Below are 19,811 nucleotides of genomic sequence, written 5' to 3' on the forward strand. Positions count from 1 at the left end.
AAAAGGAAAGCCACAGAGTCTGAGGATACACAGCTCTGCCCTAGTGCAGACACATACACACACACACACACACACACACACACACAGAATAACAAAGTGGTAGAAAATATGGGAAAATGTTAAAAAGTATGAGGGAGAAGCCAGAATTTCTATCATATAGCTAAGAGGTATTCTAGAAAAAAAAGAACAGACAATAGAGGGAAAGGAGTAAAGAAATAACAGAACAAAATGTCCTTGATGAGAGGAAAAAAAAATAGTCTTCAGAGCAAGAGGGCCCAAAGAATAATAAGCGCGATGGATGACCCAGGCATCTTCATAAAATTTGAGAACTCCGAAAGAAAATATTCTAAAATCTTCCTTAGAGAAAGAAATAGGTTATCATCCCCAAACAGCAGAATTCAGAGTAACATTCTATTTCTAAATGCAATACCAAACTCTAAGTAAAAACAACTTTGAATCTCTTCATTGCACAAAACTATCAGCCAGATGTGAAGGTAAAATTAATACATTTTTGGACATTTGAAAACTCAGAATATTATCACATTTACACTGATAAAAAAAACTTCCTTGAGGGGGTACTCTAGCAAAATCAAAAGGGAATCTGAGAAATAAAGATGAATGACCTGATCCATGAGAAACAGTGCAATGCAGAAGGGGAAATGGTGGAAAAGACAACAGAAGATAACCCTTTGAAGATAAATTGAAAAACCCTGACACTAGAATCTACTTGCACATCTTCATACATCCCTTCACAGAGTAGAGATGGAAATGTAAAAATCATGTTGCTCAGACTTCCTTGCACTTAGGATTCTGAATGCAATTTAGAACCACTGAAATACACTCAAGAGAGATTTGGAAGTTGTAAGTGAAGCCCTGGCTTCCTCCTGATTTCCATCAGTTTTAGAAGGAACAATGAACCTGGGGTCCTTTGCCACATGACTCAAAGCTGTGCTCAGCCTTCAGAATTGTAAAGCACAGCATCCTGTAACAACTCCTGTATCCCTTTTGTGTTTCTATCAAATTGTCCACCAAGTAGAAGGAGAATAAAAATAGTGGCAGAAAACTGGCTTTCTAGAGAAATGATAAAAAGTTACTATGTCAATCTCATACCATATACAAAATAAATTTTAGATGAATTACAGACCTTACTGTGAAACACTAAGTTTTAAGATTAAAAGAAAGTATTACAGAAATAGCTTTATAAACTCTGATTAGGAATAGCTTTATTAATAAGACCCAAAATGCAAAATGTGTAAAGAATATATAAATGACTATATAAAAATTTATTCATTTTCAAATACTTATTGATTCCTCAACTTGGTAAACAGAATCTATGAAGACTCATCACCAATATCATATTTAATAGTGAAAGATGAAAGCTTTTCCTTTAAGATCAGGAACAAGATTGGACATCTGCGCTCTCTACTTGTATTCCACACTGTAGGAGACATTCTAGGTGGGACATTAGAGAGAAAGTAAAATAAAAGTATCCAGATTTGAAAGAAAGAAGTAACACTATATCTATTTGCAGATGATACAGTCTTACATACAGAAAATCTTAAGGAGTCTATGAAAATACTATTAGAGTTTAGCAAGGTTGCAAGATAGAAGATCAATATATATGAGTGAGTTGTATTTCTATAGCAATGAACAAGCAAAAATAAAATTAAAAAAACAATTCTATTTATAATAGCATCATAATGAATATTCTGTAATAGATTGCAACAAAGTGTAAAATTTGTACAATGAAAACTATAAAGTATTTGAAATTAAAGAAGATCTAAATGAAGAGATAACCTATTTTATGGAGTACTGAATATGATTAAGATAGCAATATTTCCCAAACTGATCTAAAGATTCAACACAATTCCTATCAAAAACATGACTTTTTTTTTTTCAGAAATTGATTATAAGATTCATACAGAAATACAAGGTACCCAAAATAGCCCAAGAAAATCTGGGGGGAAAAAAGAATAAGGTTGAAGGATTCACACTTCCCAATTTAAAAACTTAGTATAAAACTATAGTAATCGAGACTATGTGGCACTGGCATAAAGACAGAAAAATACTTTAATGGGATAAAACCGAGAATTCAGAAATAAACCCTTACATTTCTAGTCAGCAAATATTCAACAAAGGTGCTAGAACAATTCAATAAGGAAAGAACAGTTTTTTCAATAAACGGTTCTGGGAAAACTGGATAGTCACATGCAAAAGAATGAAGTTGGACCCCTACCTCACACCATATACAAATATTAACTTGAAATGAATCAAAGACCTCTAAAACTCTTGGAAGAAAACATATATATATATATTTGTGGCCTTGGATTAGCCAATGGTTTCCTAGTTATGGTACCCAAGGCACACATAACAAAAGGAAAACTAGATAAAATAGAATTCACCAAAATTTTAAACATTTAGGTTTCAAACCACACTATCAAGAATATGAAAACACAACTGACAGAAGGCAGGAAATATTTACGGGCCATATATTTGATAAAAGATTTCTACCCAGAATTACAACTCAACAGCAAAAGGACAAATAGCCCAGTTAAAAAAATAGGCACAGAATATACAGAGTAGACATTACTCCAAAGAAGATACAAAACTGACCAAAAAGCACATAAAAAGATGCTCAATATTATTAGTCATGAGAGAAATGCAAGGCCAAACTACAATGAGATACCATTTCATACCCACCAAGATAGTTATCATCAAATATCTATAATAAACAAGACAGACCATAACTACTGTGGAAGATGTGAAGATTCCAGAACCCTTGCACATTGCTGGTGAGGATGTAAGATGGTATAGGCCCTTTGGAAAACAGTTTGGGTCCTTCCTCGAACAGTTAAGCACAGTTACTAATTCCATTCCTATGAATTGGAAATATATGTCCACACAAAAACCTATACAGGAATGTTCATAGTAGCATTATTCACAGTAGCCAGAAAGTAGAAATAACCCAATGTATACCAACTTAATAACAGATAAACAGGGGAGCCCTGGTGGGTTAAGCATCCAACTCCTGGTTTTGGCTCAGGTCATGATCTCAGGGTCATCATGTGATTGAGTCCTACATGGGGCTCTGTCCTCAGCATGGAGTCTGCTCAAGATTCTCTCTCTCTCTCTCTTTTTAAGATTTTACTTATTTATTCATGAGACACACACACAGAGAGAGGCAGAGACAAAGGCAGAGGAAGACGCAGGCTGCATGCAGGGAGCCCAATGTGCGACTCAATTCTGGGACTCCAGGATCACGCCCTGGGCTGAAGGCAGATGCTCGACTACTAAGCCACCCAGGCACTCCTATTCTGTCTCTCTTTCCCTCTTACCTTTACCTCTCCCCCTGCTCACACTTGTACTCTCTCTAAATAAATAAATAAAATCTAAAAAAAAAAAAAAAAAAAAAAAAAGAATGGATAAACAGAATGTGATATATAGTGGTATATTCCATACAATGGAATGTTACTGGCCATAAAAGAGATGTGGTACATACTACAACAGGGATAAATCCTAATAACAGGGATCCCTGGGTGGCGCAGCGGTTTGGCGCCTGCCTTTGGCCCAGGGCGTGATCCTGGAGACCCGGGGTCGAATCCCACGTCAGGCTCGCTGCATGGAGGCTGCTTCTCCCTCTGCCTCTCTCTCTCTCTCTCTCTCTCTGGGTGACTATCATAAATAAATAAAAATTAAAAAAAAAAAAAAAATCCTAATAACACTGTCAAGTGAAAAGGGCCAGTCACAAAAAGCCTCATATATATTGTATGATCCCATTTATATGAAGTGTCCAGAATAGGCAAATCCATAAAAATAGACAGTAAATTATGGCGACGGACTGACAGGACGGACAGTTTAGTGGGTATGAGGTTTCTTTAATGAAGTGATGAAGACTTCTGAAATCAGATAGGGTGACGTATAGATATCTTGCATATACTAAAAGCTACCAAATTATATACTTTAAAAGTGTGAATTTCATGGTATGAAAATGTATCTCAATACAGCTCTTATTTAAAAGAAAGTGTACTGGGGCGCCTGGGCGGCTCAGCTGGTTAAGCGTCTGCCTTCAGCTGGAGTCATGGTCTCAGCCACTGTCTGGGGCTCCCCGCTCAGCAGGGAGTCTGCTTCTCCCTCTCCCTCTCCCTCTCCCTCTGCCCCCGGCCCCGCTTGTGCTCACTTTGCTCACCCTCTGCCAAATAAATAAATCCTGAAAAAAAAAAAAAAAAAAGAAGAAAGTGTATTGAGCACCTCCATATGCAAGGCAGCATTCTAGGTTCTGCTGATCTCGTTCCCTTGAGGAGCTTGTATTCCAGTGGGAGGCCCGGGTGAAGCTCAAAATTCCTGCCGAGGACTCAGACTCCGTCACAACCGGGGAGGGAACCACAGTGAGAATAACTTGGAGAGAGGGTGGTTAGGTCTGGGTGAACACGCTTCTTCCCCTCCCTCGCTTCTGCCCTCCTGCCTGCCGCTTTCTTCCCTTCCTCCCTGAAGACACGAACGGTCACTGTCTGACACAGTTCAGGAAGAAGGGACGAGTGACACCCTGAGGACCCAGAGCAAAGAGCCTTCCCAGGTCTGACTGTGCGCTTGGCAGAATTAAGAAACCAACAGGATACAGAGCCTGAAAATGTGGCTTTACATCAAGGACCAAGGGCATCTGGCTACTCTGTAGGTGGGGAAGAGGTTGCAACTTCCAGCCATCTATCTGCTAGTTCCGATAGCCACCGTCTTAAAAGACGTACAATCATCTGACAAACTTTTAGTACCCACAGATGATCTGGAAGAGGAACATTTAATTTTGTGGGTCATTTATAGTCACTATTCAGAAAGCACTAAAGACCATAAATAACAGCATAAAAATTCACCAGAATAGTGGGGGAAAACAGGCAGTGCGGGAAGGCATTAGTAGCCACTGTGGAACATTTGCAATGAAACACATGCTGGCATCCGGCTTCCTAAAAATCTGAACTTCCTATCTGAATAAATTAGTGGAGTTTTGCCTTTATAAAGTCTGACTTTTTTTTTTTTTTAAGAAAACTTTATTTATTTATTCGTGAGAGACACAGAGAGAGAGGCAGAGACACAGGCAGAGGGAGAAGCAGGCTCGATGCAGGGAGCCTGATGTGGGACTCGATCCCAGGACCGTGGGATCACGCCTGAGACGAAGGCAGACACTCAACCACTGAGCCACCCTGGCATCTCAAGTCTAACACGTTTTACAGTAAGCACTGGTTAGACATGTCTTGTATTTTAATTTTCACTTTTTATTTTTTTTTTGCTTTCAATGCAATAATTTTTCTAAACAACCCTCTGTTTTCCTGTCTCCTGGTCTTGAAGTTCTCTTCTTTAAATTGCTTGAATTTTAATATGTTGTACTTGATTCATACAGAAGTTATGAAACATAAAATCAACCTCCAGGTTCCTTTTTTTTTTTTTTTTTTAATGGGGGAAATGACACACTTTTCTTTTTTTAAAGATTTTATTTACTTATGAGAGAGAGAGAGAGAGAGAGTGAGCGACACCAGCAGGGGGTGCAGCAAAGGGAGAGGGAGAAGCAGGCTCCCTGCTGATCCCAGGACCCTGGGATCATGTCCTGAGCCATAAAGCCACCCTTTCCCAAGTTCTTATTAAAAGCCTGGCCAAGGGCCATAATGCCTTCCCCACTTCTATGTCCTCATTAGGTACCCACCAAAGTAGGTATTTATTTAATACGATCCTGATCCTTGCATTTTACCATGTGTGTCAGTTTCCTAGGGCTGCTGTAACAAAGTGCCACAAACCAGGTGCCTTAAAACAGGGGAAATACATCCCATCACACACAGTTCCAGAGGCCAGAAGTCTGAAACTGAGATGTCAGCAGACTGACCAGAATGCCTCCTCTCCTCCTGGTGCAGGCTGGCAGTCCCTCCCACCCCTTGGCTTGCGGTGACATCACTCCAACCTCGGCCTCTGTTGTCTTGTGGTATCCTCCCTGTGTGCCTCTGCGTCCAGATTTCCCTCTTCCTATAAGCCCCTCAGTCCTACTGGATTAAGGACTTGCCCTAATGACCTCACCTTAACTCAATTACACCTGCAGAGGCTCTATTTCCAAATAAAGTCACATTCCACAGGCAGAGAAGTTAGGCCTTCACCATATCTTTTTGAGGGGACACAATCCAACCCAGAACATCATCCTTTGTACTTTTAAAAAGATAGGCTTTCTGAAATTTGCCACTTTATCCTAACCCATGGAATACCAAGAACAGAGAGCATTCTCTAAGTGTAGAGGTGAAAAAGGACAAATATCTTGGGATATTTTGGAAGAAAGAGTAACTCTGGCCTTCAGATACTGGGGGTTTTCTTTCATCTCTGCAGGCCAAGACAGAACCGAAGTGGCATCAATGACAAAGGACCTCGGAACATGTGAAACATCTATTCCAGGATATGATTCCTTGTGGCCTGAATTGTAGGTGTTCAACAGAGATGCTTTACCATGGCTGCTACCAGTTTTTGAAATGATGACACTGAACTGTGGCTGTCCCTTCCTGCTGTGTTATATCTAAGCTAAAAATTTTGATCAAAGGAAGAAGTATGATTTTTAAAAATTCCATATTGCCAAACCCAGAAGAGGTATACCCAAGAAGAATGGCCTTTTATTGGTTGAATCTATGTCCATGAGCTCTGGTGCACTGCCTGGACAGAGTCTAAATGGATGAAATAAATAATGATTTAAACAGCATAACAGGGCAGCCCGGGGGGCTCAGCGGTTTAGCGCTGCCTTCAGCCCAGGCTGTGATCCTGGAGACCCGGGATCGAGCCCCATGTCGGGCTCCCTGCATGGAGCCTGCTTCTCCCTCTGCCTATGTCTCTGCCTCTCTCTCTCTCTGTGTGTCTCTCATGAATAAATAAATAAAATCTTTAAAAAATTAAGAAATTTTAAAAAACCAGCATAACAAAAATGTACACTAAAAAGGTTATAATCAAATCGTGCTAATGAATGACTATCTTCTTCTTTTAGGCTCTCCTTTGATTTATTCAATATGTATACATATACATTACCAAAACTATCAGATTAATACTCTTCTATCACAAAAATGACTCTTCACTGTTACATTCTGCATATTTATTCTTTTTTGTTATTACGCTGCATTCCACTGAGGTGATTATTATAATTTACTTCACTAATTTCCTGATTGCTAAACCATTAAGATTGTTTCTGATTTTTGACTATATAGATAATGCTGGAGTGAAATGCCTCTGCGGGCTCAGAAACCCAGTTGCAGCTCTCTTGCCCAAGGAAAAGGAAAGCTTCCCAAAGGAGCCTCGTCTCATGTGCCCAGATGCAACTGCTGGACAGCATTTCCTGACAGGGCGTACAGGCTGTATGAATACATTGTCCCCTTTGTGGTTTACAGACTAACAAAGCTCAAGGGACAAACTCCTGCTTTTCAGATCCAGGAAGCTCAACCAAGACAGGTCTGTGTTTCTGTTTTAACTTAGCCACTGAGGCTACCATGGATGCTTTCTTTTTATTATTCTTCCTCCTGGACTTAAGTCACTATGACAGAATCTGTCTTTGCTGAGAGGCAGCCTCCAAACTCAGGGATGGTTGCAGGCCATGGGTTTATCACCTACATGTCTTGGATTCAGGGAATCAAAGCAGCAGCAGTGCTAGAACCGAACACAGTAATTTCCTGCTCATTGTGGGCGTGACTGGATAAATCAGATAAAAGAACAATTCATGGGACCCCTGCGTTGCTCAGTGGTTGAGCGTCTGCCTTCCGGCTCAGGTTGTGATCCCGGGGGCCCTAGGATGAGTCCTGCATCCGGCTCCCACAACGGAGCCTGCTTCTCCCTCTACCTATGTCTCTGCCTTTCTCTGTCTCTCAAGAACAAATAAATAAAATCTTTAAAAAATGAAAAAAATTAAAGAACAATTCACAGGACAGAGAGACAACATTTAATGATAGGGTATACGTTGGAAGAAAAGGTAAGAAAACATTTGTTTATTTATGCAGCAATTGGCCAACCGCTACAGCAAATATTTTACCATCTCTAAACTGCTGCAAAATTAAGACACTGCCTCACAGCCCTTAGTCTGTAAATAACACCAGATTTATGCTCCTGGAGACACTGCTCCTACATTAAGAAGAGTAATTCCAGCAGGTAAAACCTTGAGTGTACATCATGGGGCTTTAAATAATCTCCCTAACTATGGGAATAGCTTAGCTTTCAATTGGCTCAGCACTTTTATTTCTCCTAAATTGAATTCTTACCTAATGGGATCATCCCTGCTACCTAAGCAAATGCTCTGTTCTGTGCTATGAAATTTAATTAGCACCTCTTGACCACCCAGCGAGGGCAGGCAGGTGACCATGCAGGAAAGTCCCATCAGTACTGGGTGACAGCCAGGTCTGGGGGCTCAGTGCTTTGGGTGTCAATGAAAGGGAACCTGCTTTGTGTCAAATTCTGAACACAGCTGGTGATTTCTGTAGGGTCCCATGGTGGGCTGCCCCAAAATGTGTCACTCTGTCATGTTGATTGTTTTAAATAAAGGTTACTTAAGAGACAGCCTATGCAACCAGGACACTCAGAACTTTCTCCATCCCCCTGAAAGCCGGAAATAAATCTCCTGTCTGAAAGGTGCCCTCTCTGTACCAAGAGGTAAAGGAGACATCCTCAGCACCAGAGACAGGAAATTTAGAGCTCAGAAGGCTGTATAAACACCCCTTGTTACTGTTTACTAATTTACGACCCCAGCCCAAATTCCGTTTAGAACTCCTTGCTAACTAAAGCTCTCAAAATTAAGTTTTCTTTCTCCTATCAATTTCTCAAAGATTTATCCACTCTTGTCTAAAAACTATAAAGCTGCCTGCTTTGGTCATTTCTTTAGGTGTCAATTTCACTATTGAGCCTCCATATGCACAGGTCATAAAACTTGGATTTTTTTCTCCTGTTAATCTCTCCCTTATCAATTTAATTCTTAATCTTGAAGGGCAGAGTAGGGTTTTTCCTTCACTTCTTTACTAAACTTTTCAATCTGGCAAATCATTCGCCAATTTGGAGAATGTTCAATCTTTAATTCTATTTATTAGCAGACCTGTGATCAGCTAGCCAAAAACTTTTCCTTTACAATTTAACTTCCTGGGGGCACCCGACTGGCTCATTCAGTAGAGCATGTGACTCTTGATCTCAGGGTCATGAGTTTGAGTCCCATGTTTGGTATAGAGATTACTTAAAAATACAATCTCTAAAAAATAAATTAAGTTTCTGGCATGAACTAAATAATTGTTCATTTATTTCCTATGATAGCAAAGGAAAGAAAGTAGAATATTGCCAGCTATTAATCTTTCTAACAACAAGGAAATTAATGGCTTGTAATACTTATCACTACCACATCAATATGACAGCCATTTATAATAGGGCTTATATTCACAAGGTAATTTTACATACTCCATATTATCTGAGCCTCCCAATAACAATCTTAGAGGTAAGACAGAGACTGTGATCCTCAAAGGTGTACAGAATGTTCTGATTGAATTGGCTGAAATTCTGTGGCTCACCAGACAGAGGTTAGTTTGCAGTTTTTCCAAAACGAGCCTCGAAGTTTTCAATAGTAGGGGAACATAGAAATAGAGTCAGCCCGGATCTTTCTCACTTCCAGCACTTTCCCCCGACAAACCAGGTGATGAACTGTTCGAGGGTCACACCCCTTTACCCCTGACCTGCCGGGGCCTGGAGAGAGGTATGGGTTGGACATAGCTCAAAGTACCTGCAGGAGAGACCATGCTGCGGCTGCACCTACGAGGAACTAGCAGGCCCCACATTCTTCACCAGCAGACAAAGGAGATGTAAGGAAATCTAGACAATCCATTCAGCGAGGGGCTAAACCAAGAATGTAAAAACTTGGCAATTTTTTTTTTTTATCATATTCTATACTCTTTTTCCACTAGAAGCCGAAAAAGTAAAACAAGTTATAGAAAACCTGTGCCAGGGGCACCTGGGTGGCTCAGTGGTTGAGCATCTGCCTTTGGCTCAGGGTGTGATCCCGGGGTCCTGGGACTTCAGGCTCTCTACAGGGAGCCTGCTTCTCCCTCTGCCTGTATCTCTGCCTCCCTCTGTCTGTGTCTCTCATGAATAAATAAATAAAATCTTAAAAAAAAAGAGAAAAGAAAACCTGCGCCAATCAACACAGAGGATTACCAGGACTTAACTGGCAACAGAGATAATGCTTTACAATTACAGTATAAAATGATGCCCTATTAGGAGATCAAGAAGAATTAAGGGAAACACGATCCAGCATTGGGTTTTAAACACAGGAAGGGCAATGGTGTGGAATGGAGCTGGGAGTAGATTGTGTGGGGCCCCAAAGGGCAGATCAGGGAAGAGCAGGAGAAAACACAGGCAGAGGAAAAACCTCTCCTCTGTCAGCTTTCTAAGAACCACACCGGTTCAAAGAAAAAAGTTTGTTCTTTGAATTGTTCAAAGTTTGTTGAGCCACCCAGGCTGCCCGAGAATCTGGTTTTCAACACAATTACAAAGATGATACCAAGAGAGAAAACAGAAGGAATGAGTATGCTGGGTGAGACAGTTTTCCCTAGGAGGATAACAGACGTCAAAGACGACCATGTGTTAGGTTCACAAAGAAATGGAGTATGAATCAAAACTCAGCAGAGTGCTTTAAAGTACTTAATAAGGGATCCCTGGGTGGCGCAGCGGTTTGGCGCCTGCCTTTGGCCCAGGGCGCGATCCTGGAGACCCGGGATCAAATCCCACGTCGGGCTCCCGGTGCATGGAGCGTGCTTCTCCCTCTGCCTATGTCTCTGCCTCTCTCTCTCTCTCTCTATGTGACTATCATAAATAAATAAAATAAAAAAATTTAAAAAAAAAAAAAAAAAAAAAAAAAAAAAAAAAAAAAAAAAAAAAATAAAGTACTTAATAATATTCATTTGGGGATCCCTGGGTGGCGCAGCGGTTTGGCGCCTGCCTTTGGCCCAGGGCGCGATCCTGGAGACCCGGGATCGAATCCCACATCAGGCTCCCGGTGCATGGAGCCTGCTTCTCCCTCTGCCTATGTCTCTGCCTCTCTCTCTCTCTCTCTCTGGGACTATCATAAATTTAAAAAAAATTAAAAATTAAAAAAAAATAATATTCATTTGCCAAAAAATAAACAAACAAAAATATATAAGGATGTTTGGGGAATTAGAAGAAAAAGCAAAGGTAGACTCTAATATTCATTATTAAACAAAACCCATCTAAAATATAAGAATTATTATTTTTAAAGATTTTATTTATTTATTCATGAGAGACACAGAGAGAGGCAGAGACACAGGTGGAGGGAGAAGGAGGCTTCCTGCAGGAAGCCCGATGTGGGACTTGATCCCAGAACTCCAGGATCATGCCTGAGTCAAAGGCAGACGCTCAACTGCTGAGCCACCCCGGTGTCCCTAAATTATAAGAATTAAAATGACTTTTCACTGTGTCTTACTCTGTAACAAATTAGGAGCAAATCAAAGCAAAACAAAAAACCCACAACCCCAAAACAGTGGGATGGGAATTATGACTTAATCAATGCTATCGTGACAACTATACGTGACTAATGAGGAGGAATCTTCAAAAGACTAACAAAATAAAAGTGGGGAAAAAAAGAAGGAGGGAAAACAATTTGGTTTCAAATGCAGAGACCAAAGTAAGTTCGGTCAATTAAAGAATTAAATACTATGAAAGACACAAAAACATGCAAGTTCCACAGAATTAAAAAGTATTCTCCAAAAAGCGTTAACACCTGTTATGAATACAAAGACGAACAAGGCCGGGTGGCTGGAGACTAGCCTGGCACCAGCATGGGACCTTCCTTCCAAAAGACAAATGGCCAGGCGGGACACACACACACAAACTCTCTCTCTCTCTCTCTCTCCTCGAAACACACACAGCTCCAGGCCGAGTGAGTTTTATACCACAAAGTCTTGTTTCACCTGCTGCAGTCTTTTTTGCGGTATAATCCGTGTTCTAGAGAAGCTATAATCTGTCAAGGTTGACAAAAGATGTACAAGTAATATTACCAGAGCTACCAAGACCAAAAAAGGAGCAACACGGTGAAGATTAAAACACAAGGTTGACCGCAGCTCAAACGTGCAGTTGGTAAAACAATCAGATAGAGAGCCATCAGCAAGTGTGACAGGCAAAATTCAAAGGTGGCCTGGTGACACTCATCCCTGGGTGTTACTCCCGTAATTATGTTATGATTCCTGGCAAAGATGATTTTGCAGATATAATTAAGGTCACAAATCAGTTGGCTCTAAGGGAGACCATCGGAGTAATCCTAACCTATCATTCGAGCCATGTAAACCAGTTATCTCTCTCTGTTAACAGGAAGGGAGACATTGATAGAAATATTCTGTTGCTGGCTTTGACGATGAAGGGCGTTATCTGGAAAGAACTTGAGAGCCGCCTCAAGGAGCTGAGAGCAACCACAAGGGACAGCTGGCAGGGAAGGCGGATCTCAGTCCTATAAGCACAGGGGACTGGCTTCTGCCAACAACCTGAATAAGCTTGGAAGTAGCGTCTCCCCCACAGCCTCCAGATGAGAATGCACTCAGCTGGTAACCTGCAGTGGGTCCAGGGAGACCCTAATTCATGCTAACAAATGGGTCTTGTTTTAATCTCCTGAATCTGTGGCATCTTGTTGGCAGGTGCAGTAGGAAGGACGGTGGACATCTACCAACATTATGAGATATTATGAAGAGCCTCACAAGTGTCAGTGCAGCCTAGAAAGACTAATAAACAGGGGCCAGAAGAAGCCTGAGGCATGCTGAGGCAACCCAGGACTGTCAAGTCACACCCCCTCATGGGGACTCTGCTTGGACAACCCAGTACCTCTATGTCCAGGCTAAATGGAGCATATGCATATATAACAACAAGTCTTTTATTAATGCAAGGCTAAACTTTAAGGCATATGCACTGCAAAACCTGTCCAGAGGGTCAGTTTCCCAATAGAAAGCACATGGAACTCCACCAGAAAAATGATTCCCACTGAAGACGAGCACCCTAAAAAATGTACTACCCACTAGGGAACAAACCAGTACCAGTAAGGAGAGGTGGCTGATGTAACAAGTGAGGGCAAGAACGGGAGGTAAAAGTATACCAAGAGGACACTACAGAGAAGTATGTTTGCAGTGGTGACAAAGACTACAGGGAAGAGAGAAGATAAACACAATAAAGCAACAGTACAGGAGGATTTTTTTTAACTTTTTTTTTTTAAGATTTTATTTGTTTATTCATGACAGACAGAGAGAGAGAGAGAGAGAGAGAGAGAGATTGAGAGAGAGAGGGAGAGGGAGAGGGAGAGGCAGAGACACAGGCAGAAGGAGAAGCAGGCTCCATGCAGGGAGCCCGACATGGGACTCGATCCCAGGTGTCCAGGATCATACCCCAGGCTGAAGGTGGCACCAAACCTCTGGGCCATTGGGGCTGCCCTTTTTAAAAGTTTTTAAGATTTTATTTATTTATTTGAGAGGAGAGAGAGGGAGAGAGAGTAGTAGACTTCCTGCTGAGCAGGGAGCCTGACTCGGAACTCAATCCCAGGACCCCAGGATCATGACCTCAGTCCAAGGCAGATGCTCAACCGAGTAAGCCACCCAGGTGCTCCAGGAGGATTTCTTTTAAGGGCATAGTTTAAGAGATCCAAATCATGACTTGTGCAATTAGAAATAAAACCACAGAGGGGCACCTGGGCTGCTGTAATGGTCAAGCGTCTGACTGATTCTGCTCAGGTCATAATCTAAGGGTTGTGAGATACAGCACCAAACTGCTCCATGCTCCTCGTGGAGCCTACTTCAGGTGCTCCCTCTCCGTCTTTCTGCCCCTTACCCCTAAAATAAATATATGAATCTTTAAAAAAAAGTGAGAATGGCCAACTGAGTGGAAGAAGACTAGTATAATAAGGTCAAAAAAGGTTTCTCCAGATTTGGGAAGAGCTGGCGCAGCATGGCAGTGGATACAAAAGCCCTCGTGGGGCAGCCTGGGTTTAGGGCCACCTTCAGCCCAGGGCATGATCCTGGAGACCTGGAATTGAGTCCCATGTCAGGCTCCCTGCATGGGGCCTGCTTCTCCCTCTGCCTGTGTCTGTGCCTCTCTCTGTGTCTCTCATGAATAAATAAATAAGATCTTAAAAAAAAAAAAAAAAGCCCAGCGTAAGAAAATAAAGACTAGCTAAGCAGCAGGGATTCAATCTGTACCTCCTTACCACATGAAAAACATACTGCAAAACATAATACATAAAATTGTGGGTAGCAACACGAGTTAATTTCCCCTTGATTCTCAGAATTATGATGCTTTAAATTATGGCATGGAATGATTCCACCTTTAAAAATTCATTTTGAAGAGCGTATGGGTGGCTCAGGTGGTTAAGGTTAAGCATCTGCCTTTGGCTCAGGTCAAGATCTCAGGGTCCTGGGATGGTGCCCCAGTCGGGTGCTCTGCTCAGCAGGGAGCCTGCTTCTTCAACTCTGCCCCTCCCCCTGCTGATGTTCTCTCCCTTTCTAGCTCTCCTCTTTCTGTCCAATAAATAGATAAGGAACGCCTGGGTGGCTCAGTGGGATGGAGTCCTGCGTCAGGCTCCTGCAGGGAGCCTGCTTCTCCCTCTGTCTGTGTGTCTGCCTCTCTCTCTCTCTCTCTCTGTGTGTGTCTCATGAATAAATAGATAAAATCTTTGAAAAAAAAAAAAAAACTAGGTAAAATCTTTTTTAAAGAATTTAAAAATATAAATAAAATTCATTTTGAGGCCCATATTCTAGCTACACTGCTTAAATTGAATAGATGTTTACTAGGATTCCTTGCTTGTTTTGAAATTCAGGAAAAAAATATGCAGCTAGATAATGTAATTCTACCAAGGTTATTTGGAAGGCAACAGAGCTAAAAATCCAACACTGTATCTTTATCTACCTGTATATTATTTCTTTAAGAAGCTTTGCTCTGAAACTCAAACACCTATTGTTAAAAGACTGAAAAATAGGGATCCCTGGGTGGCGCAGCGGTTTGGCGCCTGCCTTTGGCCCAGGGCGCGATCCTGGAGACCCGGGATCGAATCCCACGTCAGGCTCCCGGTGCATGGAGCCTGCTTCTCTCTCTGCCTGTGTCTCTGCCTCTCTCTCTCTCTCTCTCTCTCTGAGTGTGACTATCGTAAATAAATAAATTAAAAAAAAAAAAAAAAGACTGAAAAATGATGCAAAAATAGATGTTATTTTGGTCCAACCATTTTAACTGCTTAATAGAAGTAAATAAAATAGGGATGCCTGGGTGGCTCAGTGGTTGAATGTCTGCCTTTGACCCAGGGCGTGATCCCGGAGTCCCAGAATCGAGTCCTGCATCAGGCTCCCTTCATGGAGCCTGCTTCTCCCTCTGCCTGTGTCTCTGCCACTGTGTGTGTGTGTGTGTCATAAATAAATAAATAAAAATTTTAAAAAAAGGAAAGAAAATAATCTCTTGCTATTGAATTCACATGGATAGTCTCTAAAAATACAGATTTAAAAAAACAAATAGAGCAAGAACCTACTAATTACTCCAGGCCTACTAAAGCAAAACTCCTTCCCTGTGGTATTAAATATAATTTTCTGGAATTATATGCCTTTAGGATTGTGATTATATTCACCATTGTTGTTTTGTTGTTATAACAATACTGCAAAAAAAATATGCATTGTATTATGGTTTGACAGTATAAATCAGAACTAGCTTTTGTCACATCAAAATAATTCTATTTTCAGTGCCAAGTTATTCTGAAGACAGAAAATATTTCCTGAAAAGAAACCTTATTTCAAGAGTAATAATACCTGGGGCACTTGGGGGGCTCAGAGGTTGAGCATCTGCCTTTGGCTCAGGTCATGATCTGAGTCCTGGGATCAAGTCCCACATCAGGCTCCCTGTAGAGAACCTGCTCCTCCCTCTGCCACTGTCTCTGCCTCTGTGTCTCTCTCACAAATAAATGAATAAAATCTTAAAAAAAAAAAAAGAGTAATAATACCTAACTTTTATTGAAGTGTTACTGTATACCAGGCACTAAGCAAAGTACTTCTATATGTATGACTTTATTTAATTCCTATTATAACTCTTACTTTACAGATAAAGAAACTGAGGCTTAGAGGGATTAAGGAATTTGCCAAGTGTGACACAACCACAAAGTAGCAAAACCATGACCAAACCCAAGCCACGTGACCTGGCAATCTATATCAACTGCCCCCCAACATGAAAGAGTCATGTCTGGTTCTACATATTTAAAGAGAATGCATCTTTTCTGCTTGGCTAGAAAAAAAATTAAGTCAAGAGAAATTAATAGCAAATCCATTCTTTTGCATTAAGAAGTTACTGAAGCCCTCTTTTGACAATTTTTAATATGTAAAGATTTTGAGTTATTTTTGTTTTTCTGAAAGATCATTAAGTCCCCGCATTGGCATTATACATGGCAAGCCTACTATGGTTCTAAAAAGTCTTCATATATGTTCACATTTCTCTTTTTCAAAGTTCAGAGGAATTCAGCTTTCTCTAGGACTCTGAAGTCTGTGACAGAATCGTTATGTGCACGTTTCCTCATGTATATGAAAGATGATATAAAAAAATAAACGAAAAATAGGGATCCCTGGGTGGTGCAGTGGTTTGGCGCCTGCCTTTGGCCCAGGGCGCGATCCTGGGGACCCTGGATCGAATCCCACGTCGGGCTCCCGGTGCATGGAGCCTGCTTCTCCCTCTGCCTGTGTCTCTGCCTCTCTCTCTTTCTCTCTGTGACTATCATAAATAAATAAAAAATTAAAAAAAAAAGAAAAAAAAATAAACGAAAAATAAAAAATTCTATTTGCCATAACTTCAGTGGCTTCCAGGATTGCAGTCTCCTTGTTATAAACAGTCTGGGGTGTTCAGACAGTGAACATGCATTTCAGGAATAAAGGAACAAATATTAACGTTCACCTCAGAAATTCTTGTTTTTTTTGAGGAAGGTTGTCTACAATTTGCTTTTTCTATTATCCAAAGCATCATTCAACTTTTCCATTTAAGCCCCGTTTAAGCCACTAGCATTTAACCCGCAAACAAAAATGCGGAGGTGAAGAAAGCAGCATAAAAATGGGCATGAGTATGAACATCATATTCTTTTCTCTCCACAAATAATGAAGAGCAAGAACGACGGAAAGGATGGCTCTCCTAATGTCAGGCTGATGCTCTCGGTTATTACTATCTTGATTAATATGCATTCCGTGGAGCAAGTTCAAAGGGAAAGAGAGAAAAGCCATGAAGAGGTTTTAAGCAAAAAAAAATAAAAAAAATAAAAAAAAAAGAGGTTTTAAGCTTCCGATTAACGGTAAGGTGCCGAACAGAACGCACTTCGCAGGCGACAGCACAGATCACATAAATATTACCAGCCGAAGTTCACAGAAAGCGACTCCGCAGGTCCCAGCGGTGCCATCCGGCAGCCTGGGAACAGACGCAAGTCTTCCCGCCTCCACCCTGCTCGGGGACAGCCCAACGGCCCGGCCGAGGATGCCCCTCCCGGAGGGTGCAGCGGGGCCGCAGAAGCGCGCCTCCCGAGCTCGGCGCCGGCCTCGTGCCCCCCGCGCCCGCCCCGCAGCCCCCGCCCGCGCCGCAGGGGCCTGGATCCAGCCGCACCTGCGCGCCACCTGCCCCCGGGCGTCGCCACGGGCCGCGGCGCGCGGCCACACTCGCACACGCGCGCTCGCGGGGGGCCGCCCCGCCCAGAAGCCCTCGCCTCCTCCCCGCGCCCCAGAGCCCGGAGAAGCCACTCAGCTCCGAGCCCCGGCCCGCGTAGACCGCTGCGGCGCGCTTACCTCCGGCCCCGAACCCGAGCCCGGCCGCCGCCCGCCCGCGCCGAGCACAGCGGGGGCCCGGGGGGGTCTAAGGAGAACCAGCAGCGTCCGCGGGAGGGGGGAGCGCGCGCCCGAGATGCAGCGTCTTCCCGGCGCGTTACCACGGCGACCCGCGCGCACGCGCCCCAGCGAGGGCCGAGCCGCGCTCCCTGCCCCGCTCCCTGCCCCGCTCCCGGCCCCGCTCCCGGCCCCGCTCCCGGCCCCGCTCCCGGCCCCGCTCCCTGCCCAGCTCGACGCTCCCCGCGCGGTGGGAGACGTGGGTCCCCGGGGCGTTCGCGAGGGCAGGCGGCCTGGACGCTCACCCCGTTTCCCTCTCCAGGTCCTGTCCTGTCTCCGTGATCCCAGACGGCCTGCGACAGGAGCCTCTTTCTAATGCCCAGAAGAGGGTGGTTCAAGGAAGCCATGAGCGCACCACCTAAGTTAAGGAAGATCCTTTGCGAATGTGTCTGCGGAACGAAGACACACCCCCATGCACGGGGCCACTCCCCCCGGGAGCTCCCTGGGCCCTGCTAGGTCATGAGCACGTGCTACTTTCTGACTTAGGTTTGCTGGAGCTGGGGTGGGCCCCGTCAACTCCATGCGTTCTGAAGTGACGAGGTGCCCCCAGCGTATTTAGTCTACGTTTCCATCTATGGGAAGATGATCTGAACCACAGAAAACTCACAAGAAAGGCTTTCTTGCATTTATTGGGGTTTTTAAAAAGCTATTTACTTATTTATTAATTTATTTATGTATTTATTTATTTATATTTGAGACACAGAGAGAGGCAGAGACAGGCAGAGGGAGAAGCAGGCTCCCTATGGGGGGCCTCAATGCAGGAGGACTCCATCCCAGGACCCCAGGATCAGGACCTGAGCCAAAGACAAACGCTCAACCACTGAGCCACCCAGGCATCCCCGTTTATTGTTTTCTTACTATAAAAATACTCAAGCATCTAGGTATGATAACACAGGGCAGAAAAGGAAGCCAGGGCATTTCTCGAGCATTCTTAGCACTTTCCCGTGCCTAGGAAATACACAGCATTGGGTCACAGAAACCCCATGAGCAGGCCCCTATTAGGCTTCTCCATGGAAGGGGATAGGCCTTGGAGGAGTTACATGACCTGCTAAACAGTTTCCTTAATTATAAGATGGAGATAATAGCACTCATATAGGATGATTGTGGGAATTAAATGATAACACTGAAAGAAAAACCTGTCCAGGGCTGAAAGAATGGAAATCAAGTTGGACTAAAAAGAGAAAAACACAACCCTGACATTTGATGAGGCTGAGAAGACACAGAGAAAATCAGAAGTTAATAGGAGGGATCCCTGAGTGGTGCAGCGGTTTGGCGCCTGCCTTTGGCCCAGGGCGCGATCCTGGAGACCCGGGATCGAATCCCACGTCGGGCTCCCGGTGCATGGAGCCTGCTTCTCCCTCTGCCTATGTCTCTGCCTCTCTCTCTCTCTCTGTGTGACTATCATAAAAAAAAAAAATTATATTAAAAAAAAAAAAAAAGAAGTTAATAGGAAATACTGTTTCTCCCAAAGTCATGCTTTAGGAGAAATTTCTCCAGATATTGGAAGAACCTTAAGAAACCCACCTCCTAAACTCAGGCCATAAAATGATGCAAGAATCCTCTCTGTAAATGACTATTGCTTTCTTGCTCTAGAGGCCCCCTTTGCTTTGTGATTCCCACCCAGTTTGGTGATGCCCAGATGCTACTCTCTTCTGCTCATGACAAAACCCAATCCCTTGGGGATCCCTGGGTGGCGCAGCGGTTTAGCGCCAGCCTTTGGCCCAGGGCACGATCCTGGAGACCCAGGATCGAGTCCCACGTCGGGCTCCCGGTGCATGGAGCCTGTTTCTCCCTCTGCCTCTCTCTCTCTCTCTCTCTCTCTCTCTCTGTGACTATCATGGAATAAATAAATAAAATCTTAAAAAAAAAAAAAAACCCAATTCCTAATTAACCCCTTTCTTTTCCAGT

General features: G+C 43.1%; 1 protein-coding gene across 7 annotated transcripts in view; it reads right to left on the minus strand.

Moving 5' to 3' along the window:
• KIAA0319 (KIAA0319 ortholog) overlaps nucleotides 1–18,317 on the minus strand; it is a 96,809-nt gene extending 78,492 nt beyond the window's left edge. The window contains exon 1 of one of the 7 annotated variants that reach the window (XM_049105873.1): nucleotides 18,149–18,317. The gene's annotated coding sequence lies outside the window, so the exon portion shown is untranslated. Of the gene's footprint in view, nucleotides 1–4,248; nucleotides 4,478–17,381; nucleotides 17,543–17,807; nucleotides 17,944–18,148 lie in introns of those variants that run through there. The other 6 variants (XM_025443061.3, XM_025443094.3, XM_025443070.3 and 3 more) reach the window with 6 other exon arrangements.
• Nucleotides 18,318–19,811: the final 1,494 nt, after the last annotated feature.

The sequence above is a fragment of the Canis lupus genome, chromosome 35 (assembly GCF_003254725.2).
Source record: "Canis lupus dingo isolate Sandy chromosome 35, ASM325472v2, whole genome shotgun sequence".
NCBI lineage: Eukaryota > Metazoa > Chordata > Mammalia > Carnivora > Canidae > Canis > Canis lupus.